General features: G+C 35.7%; 1 protein-coding gene and 1 long non-coding RNA gene across 5 annotated transcripts in view; one reads left to right on the plus strand and one right to left on the minus strand.

The window, feature by feature from the left end:
- The window catches only part of RIT2 (Ras like without CAAX 2), a 392,076-nt gene that overhangs the window by 335,048 nt on the left and 32,472 nt on the right, over window positions 1-24,556 (plus strand). The gene's annotated exons all lie outside the window — the stretch shown is intronic.
- The window catches only part of LOC126941250 (uncharacterized), a 268,663-nt gene continuing 247,873 nt past the window's right edge, over window positions 3,767-24,556 (minus strand). The window contains exons 5-6 of one of the 4 annotated variants that reach the window (XR_007721200.1): window positions 20,309-20,436; window positions 3,767-6,734 (exon numbers count right to left, since the gene is read on the minus strand). This is a non-coding gene — a long non-coding RNA (uncharacterized LOC126941250). Of the gene's footprint in view, window positions 6,735-16,235; window positions 20,437-24,556 lie in introns of those variants that run through there. The other 3 variants (XR_007721198.1, XR_007721199.1, XR_007721197.1) reach the window with 3 other exon arrangements.

A 24,556-nucleotide genomic window follows, 5' to 3' on the forward strand; every position in this document is an offset into this window, starting at 1 on the left:
TTTGATCTTTGATGGTTTAAAGTCTGTTTTATCAGAGACTAGTATTGCAAGCCCTGCTTTCTTTTGTTCTCCATTTGCTTGGTAAATCTTCCTTCATCCCTTTATTTTGAGCCTATGTATGTCTCTGCGTGTGAGATGGGTCTCCTGAATACAGCAGACTGATGGGTCTTGACTCTTTATCCAGTTTGCCAGTCTATGTCTTTTAATTGGAGCATTTAGTCCATTTACATTTAAGGTTAATATTGTTATGTGTGAACTTGATCCTGCCATTATGATATTAACTGGTTATTTTGCTCGTTAGTTGATGCAGTTTCTTCCTAGCCTCGATGGTCTTTACATTTTGGCATGTTTTTGCAATGGCTGGTACCGGTTGTTCTTTTCCATGTTGAGTGCTTCCTTCAGGGTCTCGTGTAAGGCAGGCCTAGTGGTGACAAAATCTCTAAGCATTTGCTTATCTGTAAAGGGTTTTATTTGTCCTTCACTTATGAAACTTAGTTTGGCTGGATATGAAATTCTGGGTTTAAAATTCTTTTCTTTAAGAATGTTGAATATTGGCCCCCATTCTCTTCTGGCTTGTAGAGTTTCTGCCGAGAGATCTGCTGTTAGTCTGATGGGCTTCCCTTTGTGGGTAACCCGACCTTTCTCTCTGACTGCCCTTCAGATTTTTTCCTTCATTTCAACTTTGGTGAATCTGGCAATTATGTGTCTTGGAGTTGCTCTTCTCGAGGAGTATCTTTGTGGCGTTCTCTGTATTTCCTGGATTTGAATGTTGGTGCCCTACTAGGTTGGGGAAGTTCTCCTGGATGATATCCTGAAGAGTGTTTTCCAACTTGGTTCCATTTTCCCCCTCACTTTCAGGCACCCCAATCAGCCGTAGATTTGGTCTTTTTACATAATCCCATACCTCTTGCAGGCTTTGTTCATTTCTTTTTCTTCTTTTTTCTTTTGGTTTCTCTTCTCGCTTCATTTCCTTCATTTGATCCTCAATCGCTGAAATTCTTTCTTCCAGTTGATCGAGTCGGTTACTGAAGCTTGTGCATTTGTCACGTATTTCTCGTGTCATGGTTTTCATCTCTTTCATTTCGTTTATGACCTTCTCTGCATTAATTACTCTAGCCATCAATTCTTCCACTTTTTTTTCAAGATTTTTAGTTTCTTTGCGCTGGGTACGTAATTCCTCCTTTAGCTCTGAGAAGTTTGATGGACTGAAGCCTTCTTCTCTCATATCGTCAAAGTCATTCTCCGTCAAGCTTTGATCCGTTGCTGGTGATGAGCTGCGCTCCTTTGCTGGGGGAAATGCGCTCTTATTTTTTGAATTTCCAGCTTTTCTGCCCTGCTTTTTCCCCATCTATGTGGTTTTATCTGCCTCTGGTCTTTGATGATGGTGATGTACTGATGGGGTTTTGGTGTAGGTGTCCTTCCTGTTTGATAGTTTTCCTTCTAACATTCAGGACCCTCAGCTGTAGGTCTGTTGGAGATTGCTTGAGGTCCACTCCAGACCCTGTTTGCCTGGGTGTCAGCAGCAGAGGCTACAGAAGATAGGATATTGCTGAACAGCGAGTGTACCTGTCTGATTCTTGCTTTGGCGGCTTCGTCTCAGGGGTGTACTCCACCCTGTGAGGTGTAGGGTGTCAGACTGCCCCTAGTGGGGGATGTCTCCCAGTTAGGCTACTCAGGGGTCAGGGACCCACTTGAGCAGGCAGTCTGTCCCTTCTCAGATCTCAACCTCCATGTTGGGAGATCCACTGCTCTCTTCAAAGCTGTCAGACAGAGTCGTTTGCATCTGTAGAGGTTTCTGCTGCTTTTGTTGTTATCTGTGCCCTGTCCCCAGAGGTGGAGTCTACAGAGACAGGCAGGTTTCCTTGAGCTGCTGTGAGCTCCACTCAGTTCTAGCTTCCCAGCGGCTTTGTTTACCTACTTAAGCCTCAGCAATAGGGGGCGCCCCTCCCCCAGCCTGGCTGCTGCCTTGCGGTTAGATCGCAGACTGCTGTGCCAGCAATGACGGAGGCTCCGTGGGCGTGGGACCCTCCCGGCCAGGTGTGGGATATAATCTCCTGGTGTGCCTGTTTGCTTAAAGCGCAGTATTGGGGTGGGAGTTAACCGATTTTCCAGGTGTTGTGTGTCTCAGTTCCCCTGGCTAGGAAAAGGGATTCCGTTTCCCCTTGTGCTTCCCAGGTGAGGTGATGCCCCACCCTGCTTCAGCTCTCGCTGGTCGGGCTGCAGCAGCTGACCAGCACCAATTGTCCGGCACTCCCTAGTGAGATGAACCCAGTACCTCAGTTGAAAATGCAGAAATCACCGGTCTTCTGTGTTGCTCACGCTGGGAGTTGGAGACTGGAGCTGTTCCTAATCGGCCATCTTGCTCCGTCCCCCTGGCAATTATTTTTATCATTTTTATTGTGTATTATTTCTCATCAGGCTAAAAGAAAAATTAGCAAGGCAGTCCTCAAAGATTTCTCGTTCCTCTTTTGATAAATAACATGATATAAATCAGCTTTTACTGCATAATATGAACTGTTTCCTATAATAAATATGCACAATAATTCTATCACTTTTATTAGCTCTGAGGGTTTTAAAAAAATTATTTCAGCTGTTTGCACAGAGACATCCATGTGAAATATATTTTTTAATCAGAAGTAGAAATCAGAGATATAAACTGTGTCTCTGAGATCTAACTATCTGTATTAACCTTAAAAAAAGTAAGCTCGTGTTTGCTTATGCTTCTAGCTTTGTAATCAAGAGCACTGTTAGGAGAATTTTGGAAGACGTACTGTAGAAGCAAGCATTAGAATTAATGCAAAACTGATTCACTAATTAGTCAAAGCTGGATTATTCAATGATCTATACCTTTCAATGTGTATCATATAAATGACTGATTTGATTTGGCCTAGGTTGATATTCCTACTTTAAAAATGAAGGTTCCAATGATTGAAAAGATTAGTGGCTTGTCTGATGCTACCAAGTCAGGGAAGAACCATGGCTACAACATTGCACTACTTATGCCTGGGGAAGTTCTGATTGTTTGTGTCTGCTAGGCAGTGTGTGGCCTAGCACCCTGTGGGGCACTCTGGAAGGAGGAAAAGAAGGAATGCCTGGCCTTACTTTCACCAAAAAGAGTGAACTGTTTTCTTGGAGGAAAATAGAATGTATGCTTATGAGATAACTGTATTCTTTCTTATACTCTAGTTAAATACTGAACTGGGGAGCACAGAATATTTATGTATACGACAGTCTCAGGAAAAAAAAGTGCTAATTGTAGGGGGCTAATGAGAAATTCTAAGGGGTTTGGATATGAGAGAAGGCTTTTCCAAAAGTCATTAGGCTGTCCCAGAAAATGTGAAAAGAAAAACATCAAGAAACTTGTTGGTTAATCTTGATACCCATCTTCCTCTATCAGGTAATAAACAACAGGAGTAGAGAAGTAAAAATTAATCATGATTCAAAAATAGTATTTGACACAGTGGATCACTCTTTTCTCCTTAGAATACTTCTTGCTTTCACTTGAATGTTTACTTTGAACCTTCTGTGTACTCCTTCTTAGTCTTTTTTTTTTTTTCCCTTTGGGTTCTCTTTATCTCTCCAACTTCTAAATTTGGATGGCCCAGGTCTCAGTCCTCAGGCTTGTTTGTTTGTTTGTTTGTTTTCTAACTGTACTCACTTATTGGGTGATCTCATTCAGTTTCATGACTTTATTTGGTATTCATATGTTGAAGTTCCCCAAATTTATTTCTCTTAATGAGACCTTTTCCTTAAACAAGAACAAAAAGTCCAGGTAAGAAAGATGACTGACTGAGAAGTCAGAATAGGATTTATGTAATAGCTATATGGAACCTGAGCTGATTTAAAATGATAGAATAGGTTCTTAGAGAAGAAGAGTAGATGTATGAGGGATGATTAAAAATGCCCCTGTACTGTTCAACAGGCCAAGAAGTGAAACAGTTAAGTTTAAATGAATAATTTCTGTTGGGCAGCATAGGGAAAAAAGCTTAGAAAATTTGACTGGTATCATTTTATAGATAAAAATTAAACTCAAAAGATGAAATTTCATTTTACATATAGCTGCTTCCTCCTATATCCTCCATATTTAACAGAGCCACTTGTATTACTACTAGCAGGTCTTATATTAGTCCATTCAAACCATTTTAAGAAGTAGTTAAGGCTGGGCGTGGTGGCTCAAGCCTGTAATCCCAGCACTTTGGGAGGCCGAGACGGGCGAATCATGAGGTCAGGAGATCGAGACCATCCTGGCTAACCCGGTGAAACCCTGTCTCTACTAAAAAATACAAAAAACTAGCCAGGCGAGGTGGCGGGCGCCTGTAGTCCCAGCTACTTGGGAGGCTGAGGCAGGAGAATGGCATAAACCCGAGAGGTGGAACTTGCAGTGAGCTGAGATCCGGCCACTGCACTCCAGCCTGGGCGACAGAGCGAGACTCCGTCTCAAAAAAAAAAAAAAAAAAGAAAAGTAGTTAAAACTAATAAATACATTATTATTGAAACACACATTTTTTTGAGGGCTCTGGGTTAACAGTGAGAGTGCTTGTGAAGAGGGAGCATTTTCTAACTTTCAATATTTCCCTTGGTATCTGGATAAGAATACTAGCAAATTAGCTATTACTTTGGAGAGAAAAATAAAGTTAACAAAACATGACTCACTACAGTTTTGCACAGGAGAGCAGAAAGAGTGGAACCTAACCATTCAGTAAAGCTGACATTAGTGAGGCAATTATTCAATGACATATTACTAAAAATAGATAGATTTGGGATGCATTTGTATTTATTTTACAAATGAATTTATGGTTAAACAAAAAAGTCAACCTGTGGAATAGTACAGTAAATGAAAAAGCTCTTCAACTAGAAATGGGGTCTTGCTTGGTTTCACTATGGACTTGGTATATGAGCTTCGACACACCATGCAATCTATACATTTCTTATTGTTCTCATTTGTAAAATGTAAATGCTACCTACCCTACTTCATTGAATTCTCTGTGGATTAAATTAGAGAATGAATATGAAAATGCTCTGATATATATAAAATACAAGGCAAATGGAAGTGAAACTTGGTTACTCTTATTATTATAAATAATATCATATATACGTCGACTAGAACAGATTGGAAAATAGCAATGGGATTGTGAGTTGAGCCTAGTTACTTTGCAATGACTGATATTGTAAATAGCAAGAAGTCAATTAAATTGACTAAATTATAGTTAAGTTATTTCCCCCGCGTACTAAGCTCTGATGCCTTTAAGCATTTATGTCATGAGTACCATGCACACTTGGTCCAAGTATGCATTACATCAGCTGCAAATCAAAGAGCACCCAAGTAAAGCTGAATTAAGGAGAGGAGAACAGTGGGGGAGATAAATTCATTGAATTAATAAACAAAAGTTGCAAGACATAGATGATATTTTTTTTATATAGATGGAACCAATGTTAAATATATATCAATGAGATTTATTTTTTCTCTATCCATTGCTACTTTCTATGTTATGGCTCCATCTTCGGATCAGTTTTTCCATCACGATGTCATGAAAACTACAACAGATCCAAAGTCATATCCTTCCAAGTTCATGGCCAGCGAAAAAGAACACATTTTTCTTCTCCAGCAGTCTACCAAAATCCTTACAATGTATTATTAGCTATGACTGGGTCACATTCCAATCTTTCGACAAATTACTGTGGCCAGTAGAAGGCAGTACTCTGACTGGTCATGCTGGAGTCTGATAAGTGCCCCTGAAATCATAGCTGGAATAAATAGTACTATAATGGCAGAGGCCAAGCACAGAAGAAAGATTGAACCATTGAGGAAAATGCTGTTAAGAAAAGAAACAGGAATAGATCAAAAGAGCAGAAATCAGCAAATGTTTACCACAAAAATAGATTAAAACAATACGAATTGAACTTGTCAATAAAATGTATTCATATTTTCTAAGTCTAGTTTAGCTTTTCAAAATTAAGATTTAACAATCATAGAAAAACACACTTCACCAAAATACAATGAATTGTATAAAGGAAGTGGAAAAATAATGAAAAAAGTCAGTGGGATACCAATAGATAGCTCTTAACAAGCTACTGCAATGAAGTAAATATTTGGTTACTTGCAAAAGTTTTATTATGAAAGCATAATATAATTTCATTAACATACAACAAAAACAGTTACTAAGGTTATTGACAAAAGAAGGTGAGCTACCCAGTCGCGTACAGAATAGTCTGGGACACAAACTCATTTTCCATATATTGTAACTAAATGACAAAGCAAATAATTGAAGACATATCTAATTTGGTCAAGGCAACACTTTAGGATTTGTCTGGGGTTGGTATAGTCACCTGACAAACACATCGAGTAAAAATTATGTAATTAAAAAAAGAAGAAAATTGGATTATCTTATATGACTATATTAATTCAAACATGCATATTTAATAATTTTGGGATCCTACAGTCCTGCTGCTTCCCAAGTTTATTTAATATAGATTTTAAGTTTATTGTCACATTAGATTGCTTATTCTACTAACAACAAAAGACATGTAGGGAGGAAACCCTTAGGCCAGGAAAGGGTGGAGCATAATTCCCCTAGATTTGTGTCTGATGGGCAGCCAAGAATGGAGTCACCCAGGAAGCTTGTTGATGGCGTTGTCTCTGTTCTTGCTATCACTGGGAAGATTGGGCCAGACCAGAGGGGCAGGTAGAAGAGAGTCAACAATGTCTCAGCTTCTTTGAGCATAAGTTTGCTTATCTGTAAAATGAGAACACATCATTAAACTTTTCTTCCTGTAGGCACATTATCAAAATAAAAAGAATTTAAAAACTTTAAGTTAGAGATTTAAAAAAGTAAGGGTCGGTTTCAGTGGTTTACGCCTGTAATCCCAGCACCTTGAGAAGCCGAGGCGGGTGGAACACCTGAGGTCAGAAGTGGGAGACCAGCCTGGCAATATGGTGAAACCCCATCTCTACTAAAAATACAAAACTTAGCCGGGTATGGTGGCAGACGCCAGAAATCCCAGCTCCTGGGTAGGCTGCTTGAACCTGGGAGGCGGAGCTTGCAGTGAGCAGAGATGGCGCCACCGCATTCCAGCTTAGGCGACAGAGCGAGACTCTGTCTCAAAAAAAATAAAAATAAATGAAAGTAAATTAAGGCATTTTGGTGTAGGTAGGTCTTCTCATCCAGTGTTTTTTCTGTACTAGAGGGCCTTACATCCTTAAAATAGGCAGGAGGAACGTGTTTAGCGGCAAAGATGTATGTGCTTATTGATCGATCTGCTCAGTTGGATGTTATTTGAATAGGAAATACAAGAGGAAAGATTAGCTATATCTCAGGTTGTCTAAATTGAGGGTTTTCAAATTGTAGGGAAATTATAAATGTGTGGGAGTGGGGCTAAGAAATATGAAATTGAGGATGTGTAAATTAGTTTGTAAAGAATTTTTGTGAAAGAATTAAAGTTAATCTGTTACATCACATAAACAAAATTAAGGACAGAAACTATATGATCATCTTAAAAGACACAGAAAAAACATTTGATAAGATTCAGGATCCCTTCATGACAAAAACTCTCAATAAACCAGGAATAGAAGGGATATACTTCAAAGTAATAAGGGTCATGTATTATAAACTCACATAGCCATTATCATATTGAATGGGAAAAGTTGAAAGCATTCCCTCTAAAAACTGGAACAAGACAAGGATGCCTACTTTCCCCACTCCTATTCAACAAAGTACTGGAAGTCCTAGTCAGAGCAATTGGGCAAGATAACTAAAGAAAAAACATCCAGATTGGAAAAGAGGAAGTCAAATTATCTCTGCTGATGATGTGATCTTAAATCTAGGAAACCCTAAAGACTCCATCAACAAATTCTTAAGTTTGATAAACGAATTCAGTGAAATTTCAGGATAAAAAATTAATGTACAAAACTCACTAGCCTTTCTACACCCCAATAGTGATATTGCTTAGAACAAAACTAAAAGAAGACAATCCCATTTACAGTATCTCTAAAAAAATACTTAGGAATAAATTTAACCAAGAGGTGAAAGACCTTTACAAGGAAAACTGCAAAACATGAATGAAATAAATAGTAGATGACACAAACAAAGATACTTCACATGCTCATGGACCAGAAGAATTAATATTGTTAAAGTGATAATACTGCTCAAAGCAATCTATAGATTCAATGCAAAGGAAGAAAAGAGTTTAGCCTAAATATCGGCATTGGTGGTCCAACCTAGATATAACCTTAGACCAATGATTCAAAGTGTAGCCTACGGACCACGGTGATAATCAAGACCTGTTTAAATAATCTACAATGTCAACACTCTTTTTATAATACAACTAAGAGCATTTTTACATTTTCACTCTGTTGACATTTGTACTGATGTTACAGAAATTATGGTAGATAAAATTGCTGGTGCATTGGAATGAATAAACATAGTGGCACCCAATTCTACTAGCAGGCATTTTATCATTGATCACAACACACGGTAAAGATATGCCAGTTTCACTTAAGAATGTCTTTGATTCACACTGACAAAGTGACAAAACTCAAAAAATGTCTTTGCATAATTCTTAGAAATTATTAATTTTATTAAATCTCTATCCTTGACTACATAGCTCTATGATATTCTGTATGAAGAAATGGTAAATATACATAAGCCAGTTCTGCCCCATACTGATGTTACGTGGCTGTCCACAGGAAAAGCACTTGGGCAATTGAGTAGCATGCAAAATTAGCCACTTTGTTTAGAGTACTGTTTTTTATTTATAATGACCAACTGACAAACTATGACTTTTCAAACTTGGGTATTTGATAGATGTTGCCTCAGAAAGGAATGAATTAGCTTGTTACTTGAAGAATAAATGACAATATCATCAAACTTTCAAATAGTAATTAGAATTTTAGAAATTTACATCTACCACATGGAGCTGGACAGGTTTCCAATACTTAAAAATTGTTCTGATGAAATTGGTGGTGATATTAGTGAATCTCATTTTTGATATTACATAATAAAACACATCAACATTAAAACTTTCACTTGAGAGTAAACCATCATTTCAAATGACGAATGCAGGATTTTTCAAAACAATCCATGGAAGAAGATTTGTTCAAATCGCAAGATTGACCAATGAATTCTAAGTGTAACAAAATGTGGAGCATTTATTAACTTGGTTCTGGATTTCCGCATTGCAATCGAACTTTTGAAAACGATCATCTTGTGTATGATAGTTGGCGTAGTATCAAAAGAAAATATCCAAAACTACCCGGAGAAGTTATTAAAATACTTTTCCCTCTCCCAACTAAGTATCTGTGTGATCTCAGATTTTCTTCATATATTTTAACTAAACAATATATTAGCAAATATTTCATTAAGAAGCAGATATAAGAATCTAGCTGTTTTGTATTAAACTAGATGCATTTGGAAAAATATAAAACTGACACTCTTCTCAACAAATATTTTTGATTGCAAATTATAATTACTTTTTTAAAAAGTTATTTATGTTAACATATAAAAGGCATATTAATGCTATTTTACATTAATTAATCAAATTTTCAAGTTAAAAATTTTCAAGTTAAAATTTGATAATTTAAATTTTAAACTTTTATTAATATTCATATTTTAAATTGTTAAAGTTTAGTAAATTAAAATAAATTCATTTAAAATAAATGAATACATATTTTTAATGTATCAGTTTTAATTTTTAATAAGTAAATAATATTCACATGTAACCAAGATAAGCAAAAGATCCACTGAATTCTCAATAATTTTTAAGAGTGGAATCTTGAGATCTAAAATGTTTGAAAACTCTTGCTTTAAACCATTAGGATTCATGTTTAATAATTCTAAAAGTTTTTACTGAGTATTCAGATGATAATGATAAAAATAGTTAAGGAAAGACATATGTTTGTCTCCTATAAGCCGATTTAATTTGGGAGACAAGATACACTCACATTCATTAAACAAAAGTGCATGGTATCAAAGAACTTACCATAAATGAGCAACTGCATTGACTCTGAACCTGCTAACTCGTGTTCGGAAAACATAGCTTGAGCTCCAGATTTTTATAGGTGCTTCTTTAGTACTGAGAAATATTTCTTTCTGCGTTGAGTGTTTATTATATTCTTTATGGCAGATTGCATAATGGAGTTTCTGTAAGGAAGCTCTTCATCTTTCCTGGAAGCATGCTGATGTTATTTTCTTTTTCCTGGAGATTTCATTTGCTCTTTGAAAGACTCCACTTTTCCTGTCTATAAATTTTGTCACCTCTTGAGTATTTCTGAAATTCTACGATGGTCTAATATGATAATCAGAGCTGTAGAAATTCTGAACAGGATGAGGATAAAACAACATAGGATCACGGGGAAGTTCTCTGGAGCAAAAAGACTGGATCTGGAGAAACGAGTTTTGATAAATGGGAAGAAAGGTGATGGGTTTTTCTGGTGTGACACGAAGTCACAGCATTGAGATTTATTATGTAGGGTCTGTGGGTGGAAATGAGGCACACTAGGTGACTGGAGCAAAGAGTTCGCATAAAAGACAAGTGAAAAATAATACCACTGTGACAATAGGATGAAACCGGAGATGATTGTCAGTCCCAAGCATTAAGATTATCTAATTGCCAAACTGTGCTCCAAACTGTACTATGTGAACTAACAGAAAGGCAAAGCCATTTAAGTAAGTATACATTTGTATTTCAGTATCTTTGTGTTTTAATAGTTGCATATATATTTTAATAAGTGAATTTATTTTAATTTCTATCAAAAACAAATACACCAAGTAGTTATAAAGGTATAATGGTAGTGATATAAAATTATTCTATAAATATATTCACTTCATGAATAACAATGTGTTGTGTCAGTTTTTAAATGCCTTGAGTAAATAAGAGTACACACAGAAGGTAGAAGATAGATAACAAAGTGACAGCTATCTAGAATAAATTCACACCCTTTGTGTACAGGAAAGTTAAAACTCACACTAATATGAACCAATCTACTACCAAACCAAAAGTCTTTTTTTTTTTTTTGAGACGGAGTCTCGGTCTGTCGCCCAGGCTGGAGTGCAGTGGCCGCATCTCAGCTCACTGCAAGCTCCGCCTCCCGGGTCTATGCCATTCTCCTGCCTCAGCCTCCTGAGTAGCTGGGACTACAGGCGCCCGCCACCTCACCCGGCTAGTTTTTTGTATTTTTTAGTAGAGACGGGGTTTCACCATATTTAGCCAGGCTGGTCTCGATCTCCTGACCTTGTGATCCGCCCGTCTCGGCCTCCCAAAGTGCTGGGATTACAGGCTTGAGCCACCGCGCCCGGCCTTCTAACCAAAAGTCTTAATTTGGAAAACATAATTGTCAATACATTGAGCCTCCTTGACAGTTATATCTCTAGGACCATTTTCCAGTCACTGATTTTTATTTCCTTTTTTTCTTTTCTCATGTGCCAAAAATTTGAGCCATTCACCTCGTTTTTTCACCCTTTAAATCTGCTATGAATTAATGTTCTATTCATCTAGTTCTTAAGTTTTTTACTATCATCTATAGTGTATTCAATTTAAGAAATTATAATATACCATAATATAGTATAGTATATTCAATTTAAGAAAGGTATTTTTAACTGCCTACTCAAGGATAAACTGTGTACAGATTCACGTTAGCTGCATTGCTTTGGGCAAGTTACCCTGGCATCAGTATTCTCTGATGAGTTTAGTGACTCTTTCTAACTGTAAAATGTATGAAAGATGCAAAGTGTGCTAGGCACGATACCCCGTGTGCTCCCTGCCGTCTCAATTAGTTCACCATCCCCACAATTCTGTAACTGTAGATATACACAGACAATACTATTTTATAAGTGAGATTGCTGACACACAAAGGGGATGAGTTCCACATATGCTCAAATACAAAACTATCCCTCATAAACAGAATAACCTCATGATTGAGTCCTTTAGTACTGCTCAAAATTTGGGCTACCCCCAGTTACCTTATTTTATACAATAAAATAGCGTAAGATGGAGACATCCTAATTTGAAACATTCTCAGTCATAGCTGGAGTTGGATGATTCTAGAAATAGAATTTAAATTAAAAAAAAAAAAAAAGAGAGGCCAAGAAACTTAACATGGATTTAATAATGATTCCTGGGAGATATAATCTCTCACCTCCATGTACTGGGATGATTATAAACAAGACTTTTAAAGTCATTTAAAAGCCCAAAGCAGTAAACCATTTGGATCACAGCTATTCCTACAGAGCAAATGAAAAAAGTAATCAACTATGCCAAGGTTATGCAAATGAAACTTGAGACTTAAAGTAAAATGTCCATAGACAGCATCCTTCAGAAATTCAAAAATGCAGTATCTCAACTAGCTCTGGAAAATAGGGTTTGATGACCTTAGAAATGACTTACTTATGAGATGCTGATACCAAAGATGATGATGAATGGATAAATAATTTTTATGAAATATGAAAAAATGCTATATCTAAATTAATACATTGTTTAACAAATGCTTTTTTACGTATAACCAAATTTTAAAATTAAATATTACATCTAAATATGTGACACATAGTTGGAAAATAGAACAATTCTTTTAGATCTTCTTATATGGAACTTGTAAAATCCCTTACCTTTGATCAGTTATAGTTACATGTCTAATGATACATAGCAAGGAAATGACAGAGAAGAGATTTAAGCTTCAGTCTGTTTGAATTCAAAGTGCATTCAAAGTTCTATAAATCATGTTGTTAAAGTATTATGTAACTCCCTAAGAATACTAGGGTAATTCAAAGGAGATTAATGATTACTAAAGTATTTGAGACAGTGTTAATGATAGATATAAGATTTGAACTGGATATAGAAGGCTAGTTAAGATTTTTATTGACAGAAAAAACATAGCAGTTGCTGTGAATACAAAATATGGAGTTGTTCCATTTCTAAAAATTTCTCTGATGGTGGAATAATAATAATTCTAATATTTTACTAGCAGAAATGTCTTACATTTACTGAGAATTTACAATCAAGTACCATGTAAAGCATGTTGGAAAATCTTCTCATTCAATACCTGTAACTGCCCTGAACATTGCTGTTGCTCCCATTCTACAACAGAAGAAATTGAGGAAAATGAAGAGTAAGTAATTTGCCTGACAGGTAAAAGAAAATAGTAGCACAGTGGTTGAAACCCAAGTATTTTCAAATCTTAGTTCATCAACCATGGCATTCTTTTGCCTTTATCTTTCATTTCATTTTAAGATTAATTTCTTTTAAGTGTCAGGGAGAGATGAATGAAGACTAGAATCATCAAGGAAGGGTTTATGCAGCTACCATATTTTGAGTTTGCCCTTGAAAAATATGCACAATTAGGCCGGGTGCATGGCTCACGCCTGTAATCCCAGCACTTTGGGAGGCCGAGGCGGGTGGATCACCTGAGGTCGGGAGCTCGAGACCAGCCTGACCAACATGGAGAAACTCCGTCTCTACTAAAAATACAAAATTAGCTGGGCCTGGTGGCACATGCCTATAATCCCAGCTACTAGGGAGGCTGAGGCAGGAGAATTGCTTGAACCTGGGAGGCAGAGGTTGTGGTGAGCCGAGATTGTGCCATTGCACTCCAGCCTGGGCAACAAGAGTGAAACTCTGCCTCAGAAAAAAAAGAAAAGAAAAGAAAAGAAAAATATGCACAATTTAGATATGTAAAAGAGAGATGGGCAAATATATATTGTGAATAAAATGATAGAACTATGGTAGAACTGTGGTAGGAGAATGAGAAGTGTGTACAACTATACTCACTCCAAATAACTAGTGAACAAGGAAAGCATGGTTTTGCCATTGTTAATTCTTTGAAAATTTCTTCCCCTGAAAGTTTTCCTTTAATATCAAGAAGTACATGAGTGCTGAATTATGGTGATTAATTGAAGGTTTCAGAAAAAAATATACGTAATATGTTACCCAATAAGGAATAATAAATGACCTTGCCATAATGGAATTGATACAAATTTTACTTTCTATCAGATTGTTAGAATTATAATCCAGCTCTCATGTCCACCAAATGTTTACAAATAAATTATTTTTAAAGTGAGATCCACACTGATAACTATGATGTCATGTTCCACGGTACTTACCTGATTGGGAAACTCAGGCAAAATGAGCTATTAAATGTTCCTTTCTCTCTCTTCACAACTCACTCCTCTAAGTAGAATTAAGTAGTGCTTAATGTAACTATGAATATAGACATTTCATATGCCGCTCTCACTTAGGCTGTGTGCCCCCTTGTGTCCTCTGGAACTTGTTTTAAAATTACAAACTTAAAAAAATCAACATTTTTGTTTAAAATAGAAAAAAAATTTAAGTGTTATTTCAGTTGAAAACCACCTAATTTTTTATTACTCCTGAAGCTGGTATTCAGAACTGCATTTAACATTGCACAGGCTAAATATAATTTGGACCAACTCATGTAAAATCTTCATTTCCTTCCACTTATCTTGAAATCCTCTCATTACTTCTCCCATACCTTTATTTTCTGCCCTAATTTCTCCATTACTACTTTCTGCCTGTCCATTTCTGCCCACGTATCAATGACCAGCTTAGGTTCCATTTTTCAGAGTGGCTTTCTGTAGCCACTCCAGTCCTCACTATCCTCACTTTTGCCTCGGTTTCCTTATTATTTTGAGTGAAATATATACACATTACACAATTAATTCCATTCATGGCATCAGAATCTGCACAAACATGTTTGGTAAGACACTGATACTTACAATAACATAAGTTAGACTTACAAGTATTTTAAACACAGCATCTATAGACTTTGTAGTACAAATTGAGTTTCTGGAATATCCTGGTAGGTCCACTAGCCTATGGTTGTGCATGTGTAACTGTACCTATCAACGATTATCCTGTTTCTCACCTTCCTCTGTTATTGGATTCTTAAGACCATTACCTTTCCAGACTCCCTAGAAATGATCTTGCTGGTTCTTTGCCTGTCTCTGGCACTTAACTTAAAATTTTCCCAGTAGATAAAAGATTCTGCCTTTGTTGTCCATGTTTAGAGCTCTCTGTCTTGTCACTGAAACATTTAGATTCCCCACCAAGGGGATTCTAGGCCACATTAAGCTTGGGCTTAAAACCATAATTACTAAAGCATATCTGCTTTTTCAGTTTCTATGATTCTCCTTATGAAAACTGACCTCCAGAATTCTTACAATATTTTTAGAGCATTTATTTTCTAGCCTGTATAATGTTTTGTATGCTATTATTTTCTTTGTCTAAATTGTCTTATACTTACAGAGCACTATTGTCTTATATTGCATCTATCTACCTATCTTTCTACCTACCTATCTATATATCTATTAATCTATCCATCTATCTTTCTACTAATCATCTTGCTAGTCAGGCAAATATGTGCATAAATGAACACATCATATATTATAAATATCTTATAAGATATGTGTAAATATATTATAAACATCTCTATTTTCTAAGCAAATTATCCTGCTGCCTGTTATATGGTGTAACAATTTAGAAAGAGCCAAATAACATATTATATAACACTAAGGAATAAGAGCATAGCAGTTATTCAATAAATACTCTACTCAAAAATACATGAACACTAATCTCTAACTATTAATTTTATAAATTAGCTATCGTAGCAAGGGACAATTTTTGAGCAGCCCAACTAAATATCAGTTGAATGGATTGTTAATTAGCTGTCTCCCAGACTCTTAAGGCTGAGCCAGTCTTTACATCCAGATGAATCAATGCTGAACACACAAAGAAACTATACATTTTCCTGTGCTTTGAGAGATATTGAAGAGTTACATTTTTTCTGAAACTTGAAGCTAATCTTTAATATATTTTCAAGGAGTTATTATAAATATTTATTTTATTTGCTGTTGCATAAGAAAACTTTTCTCAGTAGGAAAAAATGCCAGAAATAGAGCAATGCAAAAAGGTGGATGAAATTACCCATTTTCCCAAGAGCGAAAGTCACATGGCAAATGTCTGTCATTTTCAGCTTTACCCCATCAGACTTTCGCTTACAACTGCAATGGAAGGGATTCATTTAAGTTTGCATTACTCTCCTTATCCTTGCTTATGTCTCAGAATACATTAACGCAAGTGTGAAAATAATTGAAAAGCAACGGGCAAGATCAAGGACAGTCAGAGAACAAAAATCCCCAAATAGCAGAACTAGCCAATATGCACTAGTATGTTTTAATACGTGCTATCAATATTTATCAATAACCTAGCTCAATTCTACCATTCCTCTGGGTTCTGGTGCCTAAAAGTCATGAGGAATATGGTGACAGATGTGTGGAGCACAATTCTGACCTTCCCAATAGCAGCAGTTAAGGCAGATGAGAGAGGCTGCTTTGGGTGGTTAGCCAGGCGGAATAAACAAAAGGGAAAGTTCGCAGTTCTTAGATTTTCTCTCCCTTGCTTGCAGTTGAGAGAAAGCATCAATTTCAGTCTGTCCTTAGCATTATGAAGAAAAGCATTTATCAAGGGATTATGCTGCTGATTTAGGTATGTAGAAATTGAAGCAGAATTTTTTAAATAAGTACGAAAGAGGAAGACAAATATTTGATCTTTTAGAATATAGAAACTGAAAAGAATTATCAGGAAAACATCATTTACAGAGTTTCTGTTTATTACTCCTTACATACTAGAATGCATAAAATCAGAAATTTAAAGGTGAACCAATTTTCATTATTTTCAGAGTGGATTTCTTTTTATACTTATTTTCAGTGCATTTGATTTTTTTTTTTTTCAGTTTGAAAACACTTTCACAGATATTATTTGAGTGAAGTAAACAGTAAAGTATAGTGCTTAAAGTTTCACTGCAGGTCAACCACAAAGGAAATGATTATTTTTACCAAGATATTTACTTTCTTTTTGCCTCAGTTTCCTCGTATATAAAATAGAGATGATAATAGTACCATCTAACGTTGTTGTGAGAATTGAATGTGTGAACCAAGAATAAAATTCTAAGCCCCCCCAACTGACTGACTGGACAACCTCTTGGCCAATGGGATAAAAAAACCAAAAAAGCCTGAAAAGCTAGTTCAGGCCATGAGGGAAAGGGAGAGTCAGACATTACACTCTCCTCCCTTTAGAATTCAGTCACGACTGACCAGTATCAACATTAACGCAGAAAGATATTAAGACTGACAAAACAAATTCTTTGTAGCAAAGAAGATACCAAGTTCTAACTTGTCTTTGGTATAAAATCATGTGATACACAGTGGACCCTGAAGGAAATAAAAGTATTTTACCCTAAAATATGTTTCTTTGACATATGTTGAAATGGTCCTTCAAAAGTCTCTTATAGGGAAAATTTACATTATGTAGAGAATCTTCTCTTACTAGGTCTTTTCCAGAGAGTCTGACACCTTTTAAGATCTGAGAAGAGACATTTACATCTATTCTATCTGAAGTCTGCTACCTGGAGGTGTCATCTACATGACAGGAAGCCTGGGCTTCCACAACCCTTTCGTGCCTTACCTTAACTCAAGCTGAGTTCAAGTCTTCAGGCGGAGCTTAACTCTTTCAACCAATGGTCAATCAGGAAATCTTGAAATCCTCCTATGAGCTGGAAGCCCCCTGCTTCCAGATGTCCTGCCTTTGGGGCTGAACCAATTATACCAAGCCAATGTATTAATTTATGTCTTTGACTATAAATTCTGCTTCCCTAAAATGTATAAAATCAAGCTGTAACCCAACACCATGGGTATATGTTCTTAGGACCCCTTGAGACTGTGTCATGGGCCATGATCCCTAACCTTGGCAAAAAAAAAAAAAAAAAAAAAAAAACCAACTCTAAATTGAGACTTGACTCGGGCATTTGATTTAAAGATTTAATATAAATATATAAACGAGTAATTTAATATATATAAAAAATTTAGAAATTTACAACTATCATATCATAGTTGCTAATTTTAACTTTCATCACCTAGCAAAATCAACGATTGTCTCAATTTCATGTATGAAAAAATCCAAGATCCATGGATATTAAGTAACCTGCTCAAGGTCACAGAGCAGTTAGTGGCAAAATCAGAGTTGCTCTTTGAACAGCATTACCTTTGCGTTCACACAGGTATTAACTAACGATCTTATTTGTAGGCCATTTCCAAATCACATTGACTTCTCTCATAGAACCTCTATTCCCCTGACTTTTTCAGTAATTCTCTCATGCATTTTCATTTCTATTTATTGAACAGACTGTGAGCTCTGTAGGATGAGAATTACATTTATATTGTGACCACAGCTCTCACAGCTCCTGTTATGATACTATAAAAAATAATTGCACCAGGTACTTATTAAAAATGGAAAGGAAGATCTCATTCAAGACTATTGCAGTAAGGGTCAAGACTTACAATAGAAGAGAGAGATTGAATTTAATCCCCCTGCAAAAAAAGCTGGGAGACTTTTTAACCACTGGAGTGAGCTAATGGAAAAGCACTGCAGGATGTTATGAGGGAATTTTCTCCATGTGGTCAGGTTGTGTGTTTGTTAATGATCACTTGTTGAAAAAAAGCCTCCTACCCTCCAATAGAGGAAGAGAGACAGGGCTCTATCTTTTTTGACAATTACATTTCAATGGGATGACTCACAAATTCTTTTTTAAAAAGTATTCCTGCGTTGAAGATTTACATCTCAAAGGAGAAAAGAAAAAACAAGGGCAAGTTTAATAAAATAAGTGCTCTAAGTAAAGGGAGGTCAGGGGCCTCTAGGCAGGAAGAAGCCTGTCTAAAACTCAGTTAAGCTGAGGACAATATTAAGGACATCTTGGTCAATATGAAAATCATGGTATCTTCACTAAATTTATTTTTTGGAATCAAAAAAGATCTTAGTGAAACTTCTGATTTGTATAATGTGTTGGTTCAATTACCATTTTTCTGGGGAAGGGGGTTACTAGGGAAATCGAAAAGAGTTCATAGTAAGTCAATGAGTTTAATGAATCATAACCAATCTCTTGTCCAGAGGGAAATACATTTTTCAGAACTGCAACTGACAAGCAGTCAAATGGATTGCCTCTTTTTGTGTGTGTGCTGTCTTTGCCCATTATGGGATGGAAGTGCTCAAGAGCATTTAGATTTTTGCAAAATAGCTAAGGAAAATATGTAAAATAAGAAATTAGCTGTTCAGATATAGACATTTGGAATGTTTTAATCTACATGGAATTCTTAGCAGCTAGAGCTCAAGAGAAAGGATAGAGGCATCATGTGGTGGGTAATAGAGCTGGTAATGGTGACTGCAGAGTTGCTGGCCTGGTGCTGTCAGGGTGCCTGGTGCTGTGAACAATAGAATGACATCTAAAAATGACAGATAATCCCATGTACATGGGTTATCATTTTTCTGTTAAAATATATTTAATGTGTTAACTAGGAAAATGTATTGGTTTTTCTTAATTTTTAACTTTATATGGAGCATAAGTGTTTATAAAGTCCAGTATTTATAGATAATTAATCATTAGCAAACATATGGTAAGATCATTTATAGAGTTAATAGATTTAAAAAAGAGAAAAAAATGATGACAGTAAGATTTCCAAGGGTTAACTAAAATTATCTGTTTTCTTAATTGATGGAAAGTCACCATCTGGAGCTGCCATATTTTCTGTAAAGATTTTTTTTTTCTTTTGGTGACATTGTAAGAGAGGAAATGAGCATATAATTCCTGTTCTGATTGCAGAAGGGAGCAGTCCAGACCTAATTAACTAAGGGGCTTAATGACACTATTTTAGAGTACTTGTATAGATCAGTCCTACTCTGTGCCTTTGCTCTAAAAGCATAGCAGCCAGCCACAGGCAGCAAGAGGGCTTTGAACAGCAAATTTCCAAATGGCAGTTGTAGGGCAGAACACACACAAAAAAGTTTTCCTGAAAACCAATATGCAAAGAGGACCAATAGGATAAATGGTGTGCCAAATTGGAGTTACTATGGTGCAACTGTTCTTTACTTATTGATGATCATTTTATGAGTATGTTTTTTAAATATATATGATTATTTTATCATGTAGCAAGAGATTATATGGTTTATACTGGCTAAAAGTTCCAGACACTACTGCTTATCTGATACTAGCTATTTAAGTTAAACATAGGTTTTTAGGAGAAAACAACTAGCCTCTTCAATGGAGTAAGCCTTGAAAATTCAAGTTTTGGTGACAGTAGCTTCCAAAGAAAAAATAAAACTGTGGTCTACAGCTATGTTACTAAAATCTCTAACAAATCAGAAGTGAAGATTGACCTGAATCTAAATGACAATATGTATACTGACAATGAATTCCAACATATTAAACACTATTTTACTTGACATATCAGCAGCAACTTTTGACACAGTTGATCACCTTTTTCCTTTGAAACTGGAGGCATTCCTTCCATGGCTTTCAGGATTCTACATTCCCCGGGTTATTTTCCTGTTGTATTGGCCGCTGCTTCTAAGTCTTCTTTGTTGGTTCCTCTTCCTTTTCCTGACCTGAAAATGCTGAAAGTCCCAGAGATTTATTTATACTCAGACATCCAGGACTATGACTTAAATGCCATCTGTATGTTATTGAATCCCAAATTTATGCCTCCAGTCTTGTTTGTTTCTCTTTTTTTTTTTTTTTTGGAAGTCTAGACATGTATTCCCAATGGCCAGACCGACATTTCTTCTTCTCCCCTGGAAGGCTTAATATGTTATTTCAAACTGAAAGATTTCTGAGCAGAATTTTTTATTTCTCCTGCCCCCAAACTTTTATGTTTTTCTCCATCTCAGTAAATAGCACATTATTCACCCAACTGATCAGGACACAAACCTAAGAACAACTTTCTCCCCTCTTTTCCTAAACCCACATGCAATCTGGGAACAGTATGTTCAAGGTATTGCAGAATCTGACCATTTTCCTCCACCTTTTCTACCACCACCCTAATCCAATTTCATGTCTTTAAAATACTTCAATAAATTTCTTTGTTTTCCTTTTTCTCCTACTCTAGACTTTCTACAGTCTATTTTAGATACATGTTGACCATCACATTTTGAAAATTAACTCTGATAATGTTATTTCCCTTCTTTATGCCCTTCCCATTGCTTCTCATTGCACAGAATCTCCTGCATGTGACTTATTTTATTATTTTGTTGTTGTTGTTGAACAATAATTGGGAGTGTGAGAAACAGGGTCACAATTCTCAAATTTGAATTTAGGCTCTAGTGCAAAACTTCTGGCAAGTTGTTAAATCTCTCTGAGACTCAGTGTCCTTGTTCATAAATGGACATGATACTAGTACTATTTCATAAGTTTGTTTTTATTAAAATTAAATAAGATATTTGATATTGATAAATTTAAGAAGCAGGCTGAAAAATAAGATTTTTGATATTGATAGATTTAAGAAGCAAGTAAAATTGACATTTGTTACTTTTTTGGTATAATTTCCAATGAACACAGAGTTCATGTGTTTGTAGTAGTTCTCAGTGAAGGTTAAAAATTAGTTATGATAATAATATTACCCTTTTATGTGTAAGCCTATGAGTTCCATGGAGTGAATGACTGTGTTGATCTTGTACTTTCTGTATCGAGAGCCAACTACAGGTTTAGCAGGTGTCAGGCATCAGTTAGTAATTGCTGAAAGAATAAATAAGTGAATGAATGAATCTAATAAAATTGTCATCTATCTTTATTCTCAGATGTCTTTGCTCTTTTGATCATCTATTTTCCAATTGTTTATATATTTCCATTTGCCTAAGACCTGGAAATACTTTTCTTCAGATTCTATCCTTCCTATCACTGTATCTTCCCTTTGTGTTTATGCCCTTTTCCTACACTGTGACACTCTTGAGCCAAAATCCAGACCACTTGCAGCTGCCAACTTTTATTACAAAGTAAGTTGAACCCATCTTCGAGCTTTTACAGCATTTCTCATGATCTCATCACATCAATTTATTGCCTTAAGCAAGATACTTTTTTTCTTTTTTTAAACTGAATAGTACTGGGAAGGAGAAAAGAAAGTACGAAAGTGTGTATATATGTGTATTTACATCTGTGTGTGTGTGTGTGTGTGTGTGTGTGTGTGTGTTTAGTTTCTTCTGCCCTCAGAACTGCCTTGGGGAAATCTAGCAAAGAGGAAACCCATAGATGGCTATGAGCAATCTATTTTGGTCCTGACATCACTGTTTACTCCTAAGAGGGTATGGCATTTATTAATGTGGTACCTAAAATATTTCTGGGTTTCTACCTTCTGGACACATAGTTGATTTACCCTTCATGGTTTTCTTATGATTGTGTGAAGCCATGTGGTTGGTCTGGCCAGTAGATTGTAAGTGGGATGATGTATGTCACTTCTGGGCCCAAATATTTAATTATTACTGCAAGGCTTTTCAGAAATGTCTTTTCTCTCTAGCATAGTGATTAGCCTTATTGAAGATGGCAGCTCTTACAATACAATGGATTCCTGAGTGGCTACAATGAACAGAACCCTCAGCCAAACTGTGGTGAAGATTGCATATGTCAGAAATAAATTTAATGTATGTAAGAAACTTTTGCTATGTTGTGCCACTAAGACTTGGACTCCCTGTTATATCAATATAAACTGATAAACACATAAGTTGACTTTTTCAACGAAATACCATTTTCTACTCCTCTTGTTTATTTTGCAATGAGAAAAGTATAGATGATAAGGTGTAATGTGCTCAAAAGCATAAAACAATTTTAAGTCTCAATCTCCGCTATCACACTGTTGCGTATGAAGTGTCACTAGAAGAACATATACGTGGTCATGGTCATCCTCGTGTTTCCATCACTATGTATTAAAGGTCATGGAATTTCAGAATCTAGTATAAACTTCTCATTCAAAAAATGTTTTACTTTTGGGAAAACTAAGATAAGAATAAAAGACATTTAGATATAGCTCTCCTTCTAATATTTCACAATAATATTAATATTTAAAATAAATAAACAAATTGAGTAAGGCTATCTCTCCATGGTGTCAAATTATTCATTTGGTTTGGTTAAGAAAAATGTCTAGTAAATTTGAACAATTGATAATGTTCAAAAAAAAAATTGCCTGGCTACCTGATTGACCTGATTTCTCTGTGTTACATAAATACTGTCTGGGGAAATGATAGATAATATTTCTATGTTTTACCTTTTCTTCTTTTTCTATCTGAGGACAGGTCTTTCATAGATACACTGATACAGTCAACTCGTGGGGCAGCAATGAGAGAGTATGTCATTCTCCAAGGAAGACACATAGTGGATTTACCCTTCATGGTTTTCTGGCCTGTTAGAGACTTTCCCCCTATAGTTAAATTACTAGATCCTGTCTGGAAAAATCGCCTGTGAAGTTGGGAGGAGAGGAGGGGAAAAAGCAAAGCAAAGCAAAACAAAGCAAAGCAAAGAAGCCACCATTGAGTCTACCATTTAAATATGTAGTCATTAAAATAATACTGGTCTCACAGTGAGACTTCGAAGAGGAAAAATAAACATTTTTTAAAAGGTCTGAATTGCTTTCCTTTTCTTAACTTTTACAGATGTGAAAATACTTTTTGTTTAAAAGAAGTGTTAACCTACTGGCCCCTAGTGACATTGATTAATTGCTTTTCACAGCATTGGTAAAACTGTCAATTCCATTGCTCTCATTCACGTTTAGTCCAACATTTTCTACAAACCTTTTTGTGTAGCACTTAGAATTTAGAGGAAAACCAAGTAAATTAAAGAGGAAAATATTTTCCTTTTAGTCATTTTAAATAATTACTATTTTAAAGAATAAAATATAGGAAGGGTCCAGCTTTTGTGTTATAGAGATAGACATGGTAAATCTAATTAATGCCAACTCTTCTGTCATCTTTCTGATCAATTATTATTTCCTGAGGATCCTTTCTCCGACTTCCTTAATTGAATGTATTCAAATTTGTATACTCATTAATTCCTCATACAATTATCCTTCATAGCATTTATTGTAATTGCTATTGTATATTAAATTGACTAATTACTATGCATTTCAGTACTAAAATATACACTCAGAAATTGAGGACAGAGACTATGTTAGATACTGCTCACCCAGCATGTAGTACAGTCCTACCACCAAATAAATTATTTAAAACAAATTTGCTTAAAGGAGGGCATAATTTCAGTCTTCTGGTCTCTGTACTGGCTGACTATTCAAGTCCACTGTTGTTAAAAACCTTAGTCTGCCACACCCATGTTAATAACCTTAGTTTGCCACACCCATGATCTAGAAAATAAACTGTTTTTTCCGTCAGTTTCTATTCCCGATATTCTTACCTTAAATTGTTTCTCAATGCTATCACTCTGGCTTTATTATTTATTCCGAGCATATACAAAGAGCTTCCTTTCATTACTTTTGGTTTGAATTGATTTCCTTTCAATCTGTTTTCTCAGACAGTCAGAGATGTTAGTTCTGCATCAAACTTTATGATCAGTTCACAACTATCAGGAGTTTTCAAGACTTTCACTTTATTTACATACACATAAATATTTATTAAGAAAACACCAATATTTAGTCTTTGCCTTGCACAGAAGGGGGTAAAAAACAATTTTATTTTTCCGTGGATGAATAAAGAAACAAGCCTTTTTAATACAGCTTAAGTTTATGGCTCT

Source organism: Macaca thibetana, chromosome 18 (genome assembly GCF_024542745.1).
Source record: "Macaca thibetana thibetana isolate TM-01 chromosome 18, ASM2454274v1, whole genome shotgun sequence".
NCBI lineage: Eukaryota > Metazoa > Chordata > Mammalia > Primates > Cercopithecidae > Macaca > Macaca thibetana.